This window comes from Mus caroli, unplaced genomic scaffold (genome assembly GCF_900094665.2).
Source record: "Mus caroli unplaced genomic scaffold, CAROLI_EIJ_v1.1 scaffold_6940_1, whole genome shotgun sequence".
NCBI lineage: Eukaryota > Metazoa > Chordata > Mammalia > Rodentia > Muridae > Mus > Mus caroli.
Genome location: NW_018389634.1, coordinates 37,741 through 53,026, shown reverse-complemented (window position 1 = coordinate 53,026; position 15,286 = coordinate 37,741). Strand labels below are relative to the sequence as shown.

Genomic DNA, 15,286 nt, shown 5'->3' with positions numbered 1-15,286 from the left:
TATACTTTAACTTTCTTATCTCTCCTCCTTTGTTTGGTATTCCTTTCTTAGAGAAACTTGAGTAGTACAATTTCTAGAATTGCTTTTGACAGCAAAGCTTTATAACTTCATTTTCTTCATCTTAATATGTTAAGTTTTTGTAGTAACCATTATGTGATTTCCATCTAAATGAATGTTTGCTAGGTATTTTTAAAGATAGTCCTCCGTGTTGAGTCAAATTGTGTAACTTTTCCCAATAAAGCCCACATTTAAAGGTGAATTACCAAAAGATGTCCTGAAAAAATAGTCCTGTGTGAAAAATTTATGTAACTACCAGGTTGCAGCCAGGAATAGTGCCTTGTAGAACTCTGGGATGTTTCCTAGGAGAGTGGGTATCAGGGGACTGTGATCCCATTGGATGACTCAGACATCTGTGACCCCAAGGTGGGACCTCAGTACATCTAATAGAACATGGAGCAAACTTGTACTAGCTGTTGCTTCTGAGAGAGGTGGAAGAAGGGGATTAGTGAGTTGTTAGGTGCTGCCCTGAAATGAATGAAGATTTTGAGTTATTGGTTCTTAATCTGTCTGTATGCAGTAGCCTACAATAGGTTGGGACACACAGTTGTGAGCAGGGACTCTCCAATCTAAGAGGTCATGGTGTCATTTTTCTCTGTGAGGCCTTGTGAGCAGCAGTTATGTCAGTTTTTCTCCTTCTACCTTTTCTTTTCCAACTTGTTTGTCAGGAAGAATGCTTTGTTCTACATCAGTTTAAGGTGATTCCAGGACTCAGACCTCTGCAGGATGTTACTATTCATGTTTAAAAGCTCCATTTTCATTTCTCAGGCACTTCTTCTAGAATCAGAGGGATTTGGATGCTTCAGTGGCTCCCTCCTGCTAACCTCACAGGATTGCCTTAAATGTCTTTGTCCTTCTGATATCATACCTGAACTTTAGGAAACTAGCCTTCTTGTGGATTTCTTTTAGGTGGCTTCATGACTCCAGAAATTTCAGTTATTCCTTTTTAACTGCCTCCCAAATAAATGCATAAATGATGCCTATACCAGTGAATTTTAGAAATCACAATACCGTTCTGAATATCTGCATATAATAAAGTAAGCTCTAGACATTAATAAAAAACTAATAAGCATTCATTATTGATTTTTAGAATGAACATTTAAAGATTGGAGTCTGAAAAAAATTGATGCAATCGATAACACCAAGTCCTGATGGAAAACACTAACATTTTTCTCTTTGTTTAATACTAGCTTTCCTGGGGCATCCTCTATTTCAAGTTGTCTATTTCCTAACTTTAAATCATATTTGAGTCCAGCCTCTGGACCTCTGGATAAATGATTCATTTCTGCTGAAGTAGTCTGTCAGAAATGATATAGGAAATTAAGTTGAAAGACAGGATGGACTTGTGTTGAGATAGATGGATGGTCCCATGATGGGTTTAACCCCACCTCCCAAATATGAGGTAGGCTGTATTCAACTATCCTGATTTTCTAAAAGCAAGCCAAAAAACAATCATACAAAACAAAAGAAAAAGATTGTTGCTCTTTGCTGCTTAGTTCTGGGGCAAAGGTAAGATGAGCTGTTTCCAGATGTAGTAGTTCACACCCTGAATCCTTACTGCAGGAATTCTCAAGATGGTCTTGATAACTGCTATACTTTATCATTTATAATTCTACACATGTACCTGGCATAAAATGACTGAAGTTGAAATAAGTATTTATAATATTAGATGATAGAATCAAGAGACTATAGGATGAATCCAGAAGGAAATCCTCCAAATGAGAAATTATAAAATTATTGTGAAAGAAAACATGTGCCCATACTTGAAAACTAGAAATACATCAGAAGTGAAAAGTACAAACTTTACAAATACCAGTGAGTCTGTTGGAGTCACAGTAAAGCTAAATGGAGTCACAAAAATGAACCTAATTGCTTTTGTAATTTTTTTTATCTTTTTTTTTTTTTGAGACAAAGCCTGCCTCTGTAAATCATTGAAAAACAATTATTTTTCCTCAGTCCCTCTAGTGCTGATTTTCCTGGGTTGTTTCATTACTGTCTCACTTTGATTATAGACATCTGAAAATCTTGTATATCATACTAATTCCTCTAATAAAGGTAAAGAGTTAAAGACCCACTCTGAGCTCTGTTCTGATTCCAGCCCAAAGATGGACAACAGTTGCCTCAGCATGTCTGTCCCATTTGTGTATCTCCAAGAACTTGTCTTCATTGATCTTTCTGGATCCAGGGATCAGGCTTGATATGGTCAGAAGAAAAGTGGAGGACCCAAAGCTCACAGAGCCTCTAAACTGCTCCCTGTCTTAATCAGAGAGAGGCTTCAGCTTTAATGCTAAGATCTTACCTCCTTGTAATCACCTGGACCTCTGTGCTGCAGACAGGCACTGGAGCAGCTCTGGGAAGGTGACACTTGCCAGGTCATATTTGTACTGCCTGGATCTGTGGGGCTCTTGTCTGCCATCAGGTACTGAAGACTTCAAGTTTCATGTTGTCACAGTGTCAGTGGGAAGGAAGGCCACTGCAGAGCCTCAGTCCCTGAAGTACAGCTGCCCTCTCTACCACAGTTACATCATCTGTTTTGCTCAGAAGTTATTTGCAGCTTCATTAGGGTTTAATTATTTTGAGAGGAAGAATGTGAAGGGAGAAAAGTAACAACTAACCATGTTTCTGTGTACTGAGCTTCCCGCATTCCCAGAGAACTGTCTGTGCTCATTTAGGCCCTGTGCTTGGTCCTTCAGTCTCTGTGAGCTCCAATGTACTTTGCTTAGGTGATTCAGAGGCCCTTGTTCTCTTTTTTACCTTCATCCTCTTAAGATGTTTCTGCCTCCTCTTTCAAGAACTTCCCTTATTCTGATGTAAGAAATTTAACTGAGACCTCCCATACAGACTCACTTTCTGACAAAATTATGCTTTGTGTTCTTATCTGCTGCTGGAGGAAGCCTCTATGATGTGGACTGGATAACACACTTATATGACTATAGAAGAATATCATTAGGAGTCATTTTATTGGTGTTTTTAAAAAAATACCAGGCATATTTGGGGTTTCCATAGGTATTTGGATTCTCTAATAAGTCTAGTCTAGTGGGAAAAACAAAATCTGCTCTTAAAGTAAACCCGGCACATTTCAATTATCCTAATAAGTTTATTTCACCATTGCTTTGGCATATTTTTCAGGCTGGACAGATTGTAGGTCAAGATTTTGTGCCAGGGTTGCTGCCCAGTTCACTCTATCTGAAGCCTGGAAGGGCATCTTCCCACATAGAAGTTGTAAGGAAGCATGGGATCCTCTGAAATTAGAGTTACATGAGGTTGTGAACCACCATGTGAGTCCTAGGAACCCAACATGAGTATTCTGTCTGATTATCAAGTGCTCTTAATTGCTAAACTTTATCTCCAGCCCCACGAACAATGATCATTATCCTTCCCATTCATATTGATAACCAGCATGGCTCAATAGAACACTAAAATCTCACAAGAATTATTTCTGTAAATTTATTTGTTTCACAACATTTCCTTCATCTGGTGTTCATATTTAACCTGTTCATGTTCTCCACACCTATGTCTAGATATGTATCATTTTGTTATTTTAGTCTCTTTAATTCCTCTCAGACACACCTTGTCTTTGTGATGTCAGTGTGTATCAAAACTATGTACACAAAAAGTTTGTGGCACATATCTTTTATTTTAAAAATGCAAGAGAATAATATAGGCAATAAAAATCCTGTATAGAACTGTATCAAGTGACACACTGACCCCTCATTCTTGTCATTACCCACTAGCGACAAAGATTATAACTCTGTGCACACTCTTGTGGTCTCTGGAGAAACAGCACTCTGTAAAAGGATGCCATAAGCTGGACAGTAATTTAGATGTTTCAAAAACCATGAGTATCTCCCAAATCCACAAGAAGGGCTGTTGCATACCTCACCCCTCCATTTTTTGAGAGTTTCAACTTTTTTACTAGAGAACTGTGTATTTGACTTCCTTGTCAGATACTGGGACTCCTTCAGGGACTTTTGAGATATTTTCATTTCTCTTCAGGTAGGAAGGGCAGTGAGCTCTTTGATAGCTTTGGTGAACAGCCCTTTTTGACCTTTTGGCTCCCAGGAAAGAGCACACACTGCAAGGATAGGTGCCTGTACTGGCTGGTTTTGTGTGTCAACTTGACACTTTCTCTGGAGTGATCACAGAGAAAGGAGCTTCAGTTGAGGAGATGCCTCCATGAGATCCAGCTGTTGGGCATTTTCTCAATTAGTGATCAAGGGGGAAAGGTCCCTTGTGGGTGGGGCCATCTCTGGGCTGGTAGTCTTTGGGTTATATAAGAGAGAAGGCTGAGCAAGCCAGGGGAAGCAAGACAGTAAAGAACATCCCTCCATGGCCTCTGCATCAGCTCCTGCTTCCTGACCTTCTTGAGTTCTGATCCTGACTTCCTTTGGTGATGAAAAGCAGTATGGAAGTGTAAGCTGAATAAACCCTTTCCTCCCCAACTTGCTTTTTGGTCATGATGTTTGTGCAGGAATAGAAACCCTGACTAAGACAGTGCCTCTCTGGGAATTAGACAAGAAATGAGACTAGAAGACTCATGGTTTGTATACATTTGGATCCTCTGTGTCCTCCTGGTCCAGACATTATAGTGTCCTCAAAACTCAATACCCTCTTTTTTTGTTGTTTTTGTTTTTGTTTTGTTTTGTTTGTTGCTTTTTGTTTGTTTCACGAAAGGGTTTCTCTGTATAGCCCTGGCTATCCTGCAACTCACTCTGTAGATCAGACTGGCTTCAAACTCAGCGGTCCACCTGCCTCTGCCTCCCAAGTGCTGGGAATAAAGACATGCGCCACCACTGCCCTGCCCTCAATATCCGCTTGACTGACAAGAGTGCAGTACATGGGCTTCAGCAAAGATCTTCCCTCCATGCTTATAGCTCCTTGTCTTGATGTCTGCTTGTAAATACCATGTGTCTGAAGAGCTGTATTGAGGGGGGACCACAAAACTCTGGAAGCAAGGCTAGAAGGCAAGGACAAGGTGTCCTAGCAAATGCCCATTTTCTGTGTAGGCACTAAGTAGTGAACAGAAGTGGGAAGTAGATATTTTGGTACACTGTTCTTGAGCTATTTACACAACCCTGGACTCAGGAATGCTGCTCTCAACTGGAGCCTTTTTTCCAAATCACAATGGCAATCTCTGAAAGATAACACTTCCCCTGTGATTTCTTATTCATTTTTTTGACCACACATCAATATCTTGACTGTGTTTGGAATTATCTTACAGGGTTTACTCTTACCTGTTCCTTAGTGATTTGTACCCAGCAATGCCAAGCACTTACTAGCTGGAGTGAATTGGATTCTATCTCTGCTCATTTCCACTTTATAAGTGACCTTCAGATAAAGTATGCTTCCTGGAATCCTTCTACTTTACTTGCTCATTGGTTTAGAATAGTCTCATGCACATAGTAAGTGCTTTGAAATAAGTAGAGGAGTCAGTGATGATGGAAGAGCAGTGGAAATACAAATTTTGCAGGAAAAGTTTGGAGGGTCTTACAAGGGTAAACCTCTAGCATGTGGAAAAATTCTAGTTTCAGGTGTCTTCATGCCCTCCTGCATTTCACTATGAAGGATGCAACAAGCTAAAATGCATGGTAGGAATTGTAGCATGGTGGAATAGTGATCATCTCGGCCCAATTCCTAGAGCCTGACTTCAATTATCTGTTTGCAAAAAATTAAATGAATTATTTTAATAAATATGTTGCTGTGATATATTAGAATGCTAAAGCATAGTCATTCCTGTATATATAGCATTACATCATAAATAACATGGTATGAAAAGGAAGTTCTTATTTCTCAAGGGACACAGTGGTGCTCTAGCAGAACAGACAGCTCTGATGATCAGGACAAAGGGTCTGAGACAAACATAACTAAGTACTAAAAATGCCTTTATATTCAGTTTGTGGAATCATGTGTCACTGTGGAACCTGTGTAGAAGGAGAAAATAAAATCTGCCCAATAAAAGAAAAGAAAACAGGTCATGAGGGTGAGAACCCTTTGGGTCACTCTGATATCTGGCCTGGAATTGTTTGCAGACCTGGAGCTATGACGGTAGAGAACACGGACATGATGTTTCTACAGATGGAGATCCATAAGCCTACTGCTCCAGCCCATCAGACCCTGGGAAATGACATCACGAAGAGCCATGAGAGAGAGCATCAGTCATTTAGCTCTGTGCCTGGCTGGCAGCATATAGCAATACACAGTAAACATCCCAACTACTGACCTGGGTGCTTTACTGCCTGCTGTGATATAGTGCAACAAGTTGGAGCTTATCAGGCAATTAATTATGCAAAGGAGTAGCAATTCAAGGAAATGCCATGGAGTATGTGGTTAGAGCTTTCTTGAAAGGGTGGTTCCAGGACTGATGGTGACAGCCTGGACCACGCTGAAGAGACAGACAGTACAGATGAAGAGGGAGGCAATGGGCAACCATTTCTAGATAAATTATAGTTTTACAACCAGCATTACCTAGGGAATTTCTGAAATTAAAAAATGTGTCCATATTTCTGACCCCTTTGCAATAAATAATGATTAATAATAATAATAATTTAATCTCTGATTCAGGTCACTTTAAATCATCTTCATGCCCAGAAATAGGACAATTCTTTTGAGAAATGCAAGCAAGCATGGTTCAGGCCTGTGGAGTTTCTGTTTTTAGGGGGGAAATGCCTAACATATTATGAAAATGCACAGAATTATTTGCTTGTAAATACTTTTGTTTTGCTCTTGTGACCCTACACCCTTTTTTGCTTTCTCTGACATGAAGACAATATTGACATTTAGACATGAACATCATGCTGATGCCTTCACAGAATATAGTTCTATGTATTCTCCATCTCTCAATTTCTTTTTATGAGAACATTCCAAAGGCAGCATCAGTCAATTTCTGCTCCATGACATTGAACATCACCTTAGATGACTCCCTTCTCAGATCTGTTTACCATCCTGTACACACTCATCTTTCAGGTAACTATTAACTTAGCAAAAATTGTAGCTCCTCAAAGAAGTATAATACTTGACAAATGAAAAAAAGGATGTGCCTATTGCTATTATTGTAAAGCACATCCATGATGAACACACAATGTTTATAAGAAATTATATGATTTGGCAGATAATTTCTCAAAATAAGGCATGTCCCTACCACTAACCACACTATAATATCATGTTCAATGATTATGTCAATATGTCTTTGATAATTTATCCATCATATTATTAGAACCATTTCAATAACATTGCATTGATTCTATTTAAGAAATTAAGCAAAGAATCTTTCATTGAAATGAATATAGAGTCAGATTAAATTCTTTGATGATAAGGAGCTGGATAATGCCCTGGAGAGCACCTGGGAATTTACAAAAGACAGTGGCTTTCAAGTGTCCATTTACTTCAGTCATTCATTAATTCACCTTGGAAAGAGCAATTCCACATTTTAAAATCAACATAGGAACTATGGACAAATAATAAATGATAGTTCACTGTTTATTTTTTCCTCTTGCTTGAATATACAGTACATGTCATTCTTTCACAGTCTTGTGAAATTCATTCTATGATTAGATAATAACAGATACTTTGAAGTAGCTTTAAAGAGCCTCACAGTACTGCTATTTAGCAAGAACAAAGTAGGGAAAAAAGATCAGAAAAATTTGAACTAACATGATTGATTACCTTACAATAAATTTTGATAAAGTTTATGAATTTTATCTGCATGTTTTAAGCCATGGTAGTAGCACTGCCAGTTTTACAAATCCTAATTAAATGACTTTTTTCATGCTGGAGAGATGGCTCAGCTGCTAAGAGCACTGGTTGGACTTCAGGGAGTCCAAGTTCAATTCACAGCAACTACACATTTCTTCAGAACTATCTGTCAAATCCAGTCTGTCACAGGACATTTGGGAATCTCTTCTAACCACTACAGGCTTCAGGCATTCACATGTTATATAGTCATAAATGCAGGCAAACAAATACAGCAATTAATACAAAAAAGTTAAAAATAAAGTCCCTTTAAAGGTAGTCAATGGAGAATGAGATTTCTATATTATTGCAATCTGCTAAGATTAACTTCAGTGCAAGGCTTCAGTAACCCACAGATGTCTAAACTGCAGTGTCGGATTTTATCTTACCTACAATATCGCAGAACTGAGAATTTTTTCTTCCTTGTTGAGCACACAAATGAGAGATATTTTCTGTTTCTTCAACTGAGCATGACAATATTTAACTAGAAGCCCATTCCTGTGAATCAGCACAAAGGGGCTAACAGTTGCATAACCAAGGGCCAGAAATTCTCAAGTATTTGCCATTTAGGTCTTGTCCCTTGAAGAGAGACTTAAAATTAGGGAAAAGGCACAATCTGTCCAGTAGAAGAAAACAAAACAGAGCATCAGAAGGAGGACACTCTGAGCAGCTCTCAGCTCAGGGGGAGTTCTGTAGAGAAGCTTGGAGTTCTAAAGGTAGAGGACATGCTGGTGGTGCTTGTGGAGAAGAAATACCATGTAGCCACTGGCACCTCCCATGGCACCCTGAAACTCTGCATCTCTCAAGACCATGAAGATAAGAAAAATCCATTTTATTTTATGACGTGGTAACATAAAATAACGATTATTGTTGCCATTCTTAATGTGTGATACATTCAGGCTTGTATTTGTGATGGAATTGATGCGGTTCTCATTTATCAAAGCATTGAGTATCCAAAAGAATAAGAGGAATGGAAGGATATGCCATGCAGACTTTGGCCTGAGCCTCCTCCACCCAGATGCTTTGGGACTGATGATGATGGCCTGGACCACAGTGAGGAGACTGCTGGTGCAGATGGAGAGGCCCTGGGTCACCCTTTCCAGGTAAGCAATGATCTTACACCCTATGTCATCTAGGAAGTTTCTCAAACCAAAAGCTACTATTGTCTTAGGCAATCATTTTTTCAAGAAGGATTATGATGTTTGTAAAAGTCAAGTGGATCAGAATAATGTGTATGGGTTTCTTCTCAGGGCTTCCCCACCAACTGAACATATAATTCACAGAAACAGACATGTTTCCCAGAATGCCAAGCACAGTCAGGAACAGAAAAACTATTTTCTTAATAAATCATTTCTTCTTTTCTTGTATGCAGGATGCTAATGCATTTTAAAGAAAGTATCAGTAATGCTGGACATAGATCTGAACAGCACATTCTATGTAATAGAATTTTCTTGTGTTCAATAGGCAGTGGTAGATGCATGTTGCACATGAAGTCTTAGAAACTCCAGCCTCTTATCCTGTGGACTCTGGATTAATGTGCCCTGACAGGTGTTTGGTAACTGGTTGATATGGAAATTTTAAAAGAGATTTTAATTTAATAGCTCTACACTGGTAAAACTGACATGTGCAAGTTTGTGTGTATGTGTGTGTGTGTGTGTGTGTGTATGTATGTATCTGTCTGTCTGTATGTCTGTCTGTCTGTCTGTCTGTCTGCATTTATGCATTTCCCTCATTAATTCTCAGCATAGTTGATTTGTACTTCAAGCTTCCCCAAACAAAATTTCTTCTTTTTTCTCTTTGTATTTCTTCATATTTCCCTACCCAATTCCTAAAGACTCAGGCTCATGCTGAACCTGTCTGCCTTCCCCACATCACACACAAATGCTGGGAAACACTGCAGCATCTCTCACATTTAGTTTCTTCACCTGTCACATCTCTCCTTTGTTCTACATTCCTTTCTTATCTGCATTTTGGTTAGCACAACAATGTCTAGATTTATGTTTGGTTACTAAATTTGTATCTTATATTTCTATATTTTAATATTTAAAAATTTTTATATTGACCATTTTGTGATTTCACTCCATAAAAATGATTACTGGGTACTTTTTTAAAGGCAGCTCTCTATGTCAAGTAAGTTGAATAATCCTTCCTGGTAGAGGCCAGCAGTTAAACCTGAATCACCATATGATATCCTGAAAAGTTCATTTAACCACCAGGTTGCAACTATGGCGGATGTCTAGCTAAGCTCTGGAGTACATGTGACCCCAAGGAATGACCTCAGGGCATCTAAGGAAGCATGAAGCGGCCATGGACCAACTGTTGCTGATAAGAGGGATGGGAGAAGGGATGGATCCCCAGGTATGGCAGTCTCTTGACATCCCATAATCAGCCTCCAAATGCTGATACCATTGCATACATTAGCAAGATTTTGCTGAAAGGACCCAGATATAGCTGTCTCTTGTGAGGCTACGCCGGGGCCTAGCAAACACAGAAGTGGATGCTCACAGTCAGCTATTGGATGGATCACAGGGCCCCCAATGGAGGAGCTAGAGAAAGTACCCAAGGAGCTAAAGGGGTCTGCAACCCTATAGTTGGAACAACATGATGAACTAACCAGTACCCCGGAGCTCTTGACTGACTCCGCTGCATATGTATCAAAAGATGGCCTAGTCAGCCATCATTGGAAAGAGAGGCCCGTTGGTTTTGCAAACTTTAGATGTTTCAATACAGGGGAACATCAGGGCCGAGAAGTGGGAGTGGGTGGGTAGGGGAGTGGGGGGGGGAGGGTATGGGGGACTTTTGGGATAGCATTGGAAATGTAAATGAGGAAAATACCTAATAAAAAAATTTTAAAAAGAGGGATGGAGAAGGGGATTCATGAGGTGTTAGCTGCTGCCATTTGATGAGTGTAGTTTACGAGTTAAGGATTCTCAACATAGCTGCATGCAGCACAGTAGGTTGAGGTATAGAGTTGTGAGCAGGGACTCTCTCATCTAAGAGTTCATGGTGGCATCTGCTTCTGTGGAGCCTTATGTCAGCTTGCTTTACAGCCTGCTACTCTTCCTGTTTCTTTTCCAACATGTTTGTCAAGCAGGATGCTTTGTTCAACATCAGTTCAAGCTGATTCCATAACTTAAGACTTTTGCATGATGTTATTGCTCAGGATGTGGAGTTCCATTTTCTTATCGTGAATAGTTTTTGTAAGCTTTGTGCACATTTACTAGAATAGGATCAATCTGGATTGCTTCAGTGTCTCCATGGGTTTGTATATTCTGAGTACTTGGAATGCCTCTGTTCCCTGCTCCCCTTCCTGTCAAACTCACAAGATTATTTAAATGTCTATACCCTGGTATTCTAACTCTTGGTATATGTGAACCCTGTTTTTTCCTTAGGTTTGTACCTAGGTGGCTTCATGACTTTGTCAATTAATGTCTTTTGTCTGCTCCCCTACAGCATCTTGGAAATCACAGCATCATCCTAAATATCTGGACACAGTGAATAATGCATTGGACATTAATACCAAGGACATATGCAGCATTAACAGATTTAACATAGAAATGAAATATTCAGTTAGTGATTGAAACCCGTACAAAACCCTGCTATCAACTCCTCCCAACTCATAATGGGAAATACTAAAAGATGGGCAGGCCTTGTGTTTAGATAGATGGGTGATATGCTGTCTGCATCTAATCCCCAAGCCTTGTGAAGGTTACAACCACCCACTCTGGTTTTCTAAAATGAAAAAAACAATAGCAAAAATAGTTTTCTACTCTTTGCTGCTTAGCAGTGGGACAAGCTCTTTCAGGATGTAGTTCATTCACAGCTCAGATCTTTACAGCAGGACTCTCAATATGGGAATGTTAACTGTTACTCTAGTGATTTATCTGTCTCCATATGCAACAGGTATGCAGGAACTAATTTCACAAGTATGCATAGTAATATGTGATAAAATCCAAAGAATGTTAGGATGGATACAGAAGGAAAAATTTTAAATTAGGAATTCATTGTTACAGTAAAGAAAACATTTGTCAGTATATAAAGCATGGAAATACATGAATAGCAGAAAAAAATACACATTTTACAAAACTAGTGACACTGTTGGAGTCACAATACTGGCAAGCATGAAGGTTAAATATAAGAATTTTGGTTTGTTTTTCTTTTGTTTTCTTATTTTTGAGACAGAATCTCCCTGTGTAAACCAGCCTAGCATTTAGCAAATATTTCAGTTTCTCTCATTCTGATTTTACAGAACTTTATCATTATGCTTGTCTCAAGTTTTTGAGTGATATCAAAAACTCTTCTATATCTTACTGATTCCTTCAAAAAACAATAAGGAGGTAATCTCAGGCAAAGAACCACCCAGAGACAGCTCTGTCCTGACTCCAGCCTAAACATGGAATGCAATGTCTCAGCATTTCTGTCCCATTTCTGTGTCTCCAGGAACTTTTGTCCTTTGATTTTTCTGGAACCAGAGACCAGCCTTGTCAGGCTAAGAGAAAAGTGGAGGATCCAAAGCTTGCAAAGACTTGCAACTATGCCCTGGCCTATTTAGAGACTTTAGCTTTAATGAATCTCTCTATAGCAAAGCTGAGGATATCTAAGATCTTACCTCCATGTTCTCCCCTGGATTTCTGTGGCACCAACAGACTCTGGAGCAGCTCTGGGAAGGTGATACTTGCCAGGTCATATTTGTACTGTCTAGATCTGTGGAGGTCTTGGCTGCCATCAGGTACTGAAGACTTCAGGTTTCATGTTGTCACAGTGTTAGGAGGAAGGAATGTCACTGCAGAGCCTCAGTCCTGAATTACAGCTGCCCTCTCCCACAATTACATCATTTGACTTGCCCTGAAGTTATTTTCAGCTTAATTAGAGTTTAATTATTTTGAGAGGAAGGATGAGAGGTAAGAAAATGAACAGCTAACTATGTTTCTGTATACTGAGCTTCCCAAGTCTCCAGAGGACCCCTTGTATATTCTGGCCCTGTGCTTGCTGCTTCAGCCTATTTTGGCTCATATGTACCTTGCTTAGTTGATTCAGAAGTCCTTTTTCTCTGGATGCTTTCCATCCTCTCTGGCTCCTGCTTTCTCGCTCTCTGGCTCTCTCTCTGTCTTCAATTTTTGAATTTTGAATTTTATTTTTAAAGTTGTACTATTTGTAGTTCTGTAATTTTAAGAACAGTAGCAGATTAATTCCTGTCATGTCAAGCCAGAGATCTCTCAGATACTGGAACACCAACCAGGCAGCATATACCAGCTGATATGAGGCCCCAGCACATATACAGCAGAGAACTGCTGGGTCTCGATTTAGTCAGAGAAGATGCACCTCTCTGGCTCTTATAGTCTTTCTGCCTCCTCTTCCAAAAGATCCCCTGTACTCTGAGGGGAGGGGTTTGATGTAGACTTCCCAGATAGATTCCCTTTCTGTCAAATATCTTCCTGTGGGTCTCTGCATATGTATTGCTTCTAGAGAAAACCTCTCTGATGATGACTAGATAACACAGTGCTCTATGACTATAGAAGAATATTATTAGGAGTCATTTTATTGAACTATATATTTTGAAGAGTAGTGTTTGGTTTTACCCTAGTTCTGTGGCCTCTCTAGTCTCTAGTTCTTAGTCACACAAGCATTGTTGGGTATGGGTTCCTTCTGTTGGAGTGGGGCCTTAAGTAACATCTGATTGGTTGCCTAGTCCCATTAGTTCTATGCCACCAGTGTCCTGGGGTATTTCCTGGCAAATTGTAGGTCAAAGGTTTTATGGCAGATGAGATAAAGGCACATTCTTGCAAGTGATGCAGCTGGGCTCCCAGGTGGCAGCCCAGACCTGGGATGATCACTGAGATTTTCTTGTCCTTCCTTACTTATTTTTTCTTCTTTTTAAGATTTCAGGTATGCTGTTAAGTTGCTAGTAGAAAATCTCTTATATTTTTGTAATATGTGTGCATTTAATGCCTTGAATTTTCCTAGTAATTATTCCATACATTTGAATATGTTGTGTATACATTTTCACTATAACTTTGGCAAGTCTTTAATTTTTCTTATTTATGTCTTGACCCATTTTTTTTCATTCTGTAGAGAGTTGATGAACTTCCATGAGTGTGTAAGCTTTTCGTTGTTACTGTTGATTTTGATATCAAGTTTTAATCTGTGATGGTCTGACACGATGCAGGGGGTCATTTCAATTTTCTTGTATCTGTTGAGACTTGATTTGTGTCCCAGTACGTGGTCAATTTTGGAAAATGTTATATAAGGTAATGAGGAAAAGGTACATTGTATAAAATTAACTCAAATCAGTAGCCTTCCTTTATACAAAGAATAAAAAGGCTGAGCAAGAAATTAGGGAAACAACTCCCTTCACAATAGCCACAAATAATATAAAATATCTTGTGGTAACTCTAACCAAGCAAGTGAAAGACTTATATGACAATAACTTCAAGTCTTTCAAGAAAGAAATCAAAGAAAATCTCAGAAAATGGAGACATCTCCCATGCTTATGGATTGGCAGAATTAACATAGTAAAACTGTCCATCCTACCACAGGCAATCTATAGATTCAATGCAATCCCCATCAAAATCCCAAAACAAAGACATGGAAATAGCAATTCTCAAATTCATCTGGCAAGGCAAAAAACCCAGAATAGTGAAAATAAGTCTTAACATTAAAGGACAGCTAGGGAAATCACCATCCCTGACCTCAAGATTTACTACAGAGCAATAGTGATAAAAACTGCACGGTGTTGATACAGAGACAGACACATTAATCAATGGAATATAGTAGAAGACCCAGAAATAAAACTACACACTTACAGTCACTTGACCTTTGACAAAGACACCAAAAATATACAATGGAAAAAAGAAAGCATCTTCAATAAATGGTGCTGGTCTAACTGTCTGTATGTATGTAGAAGAATGAAAATAGACCCATATTTGTTACCTTGTACAAAGTTCAAGTCCAAGTGGATCAAGAACCTTCACATAAAACAAGATATGCTGAATCTAATAGAAGAGAAAGTGGGAAAGTGAATTCGTTGGCACAGGAGAAAATTTCCTAAGCAGAACTCCAACAGTTCATGATCTAAGATCAAAAATTGATAAATGGGACCTCATGAAACTGGAAAGCTTCTTCAAGGCAAGGGATATAGTCAATAAAACAAATTGGCAACCTACCAATTGGGAAACATTTTTCACTAACTTCACATCCGATAGACGGCTAAAATCCAAAATATATAAAGAACTCAAAAGGTTAATCATCAAAAAACCAAACTACCCAATCAAAAAATGGTGTATAGAGCTAAACCGAGATTTCACAACTGAGTATTTTTAAATGGCTAAGAAGCACGTAAAGAAATGTTCAAAGTCCTTAGTGATCAGAGAAATGCAAATAAAAAGGACCCTGAGATTCCACCTTACACCAATCAAAATGGCTAAGATCAAATCCTCAGGTGACAACACATGTTGGAGAGGATGTGGAGAAAGAGAAACACTCTTCCATTGCTGATGGGATG

General features: G+C 39.0%; 2 pseudogenes; both read right to left on the bottom strand.

The window, feature by feature from the left end:
• Positions 1 to 5,809: 5,809 nt before the first annotated feature.
• LOC110288206 lies at positions 5,810 to 6,556 on the bottom strand (annotated as a pseudogene).
• Positions 6,557 to 8,304: 1,748 nt separating this feature from the next.
• On the bottom strand, positions 8,305 to 12,400 carry LOC110288210 (annotated as a pseudogene).
• Positions 12,401 to 15,286: the final 2,886 nt, after the last annotated feature.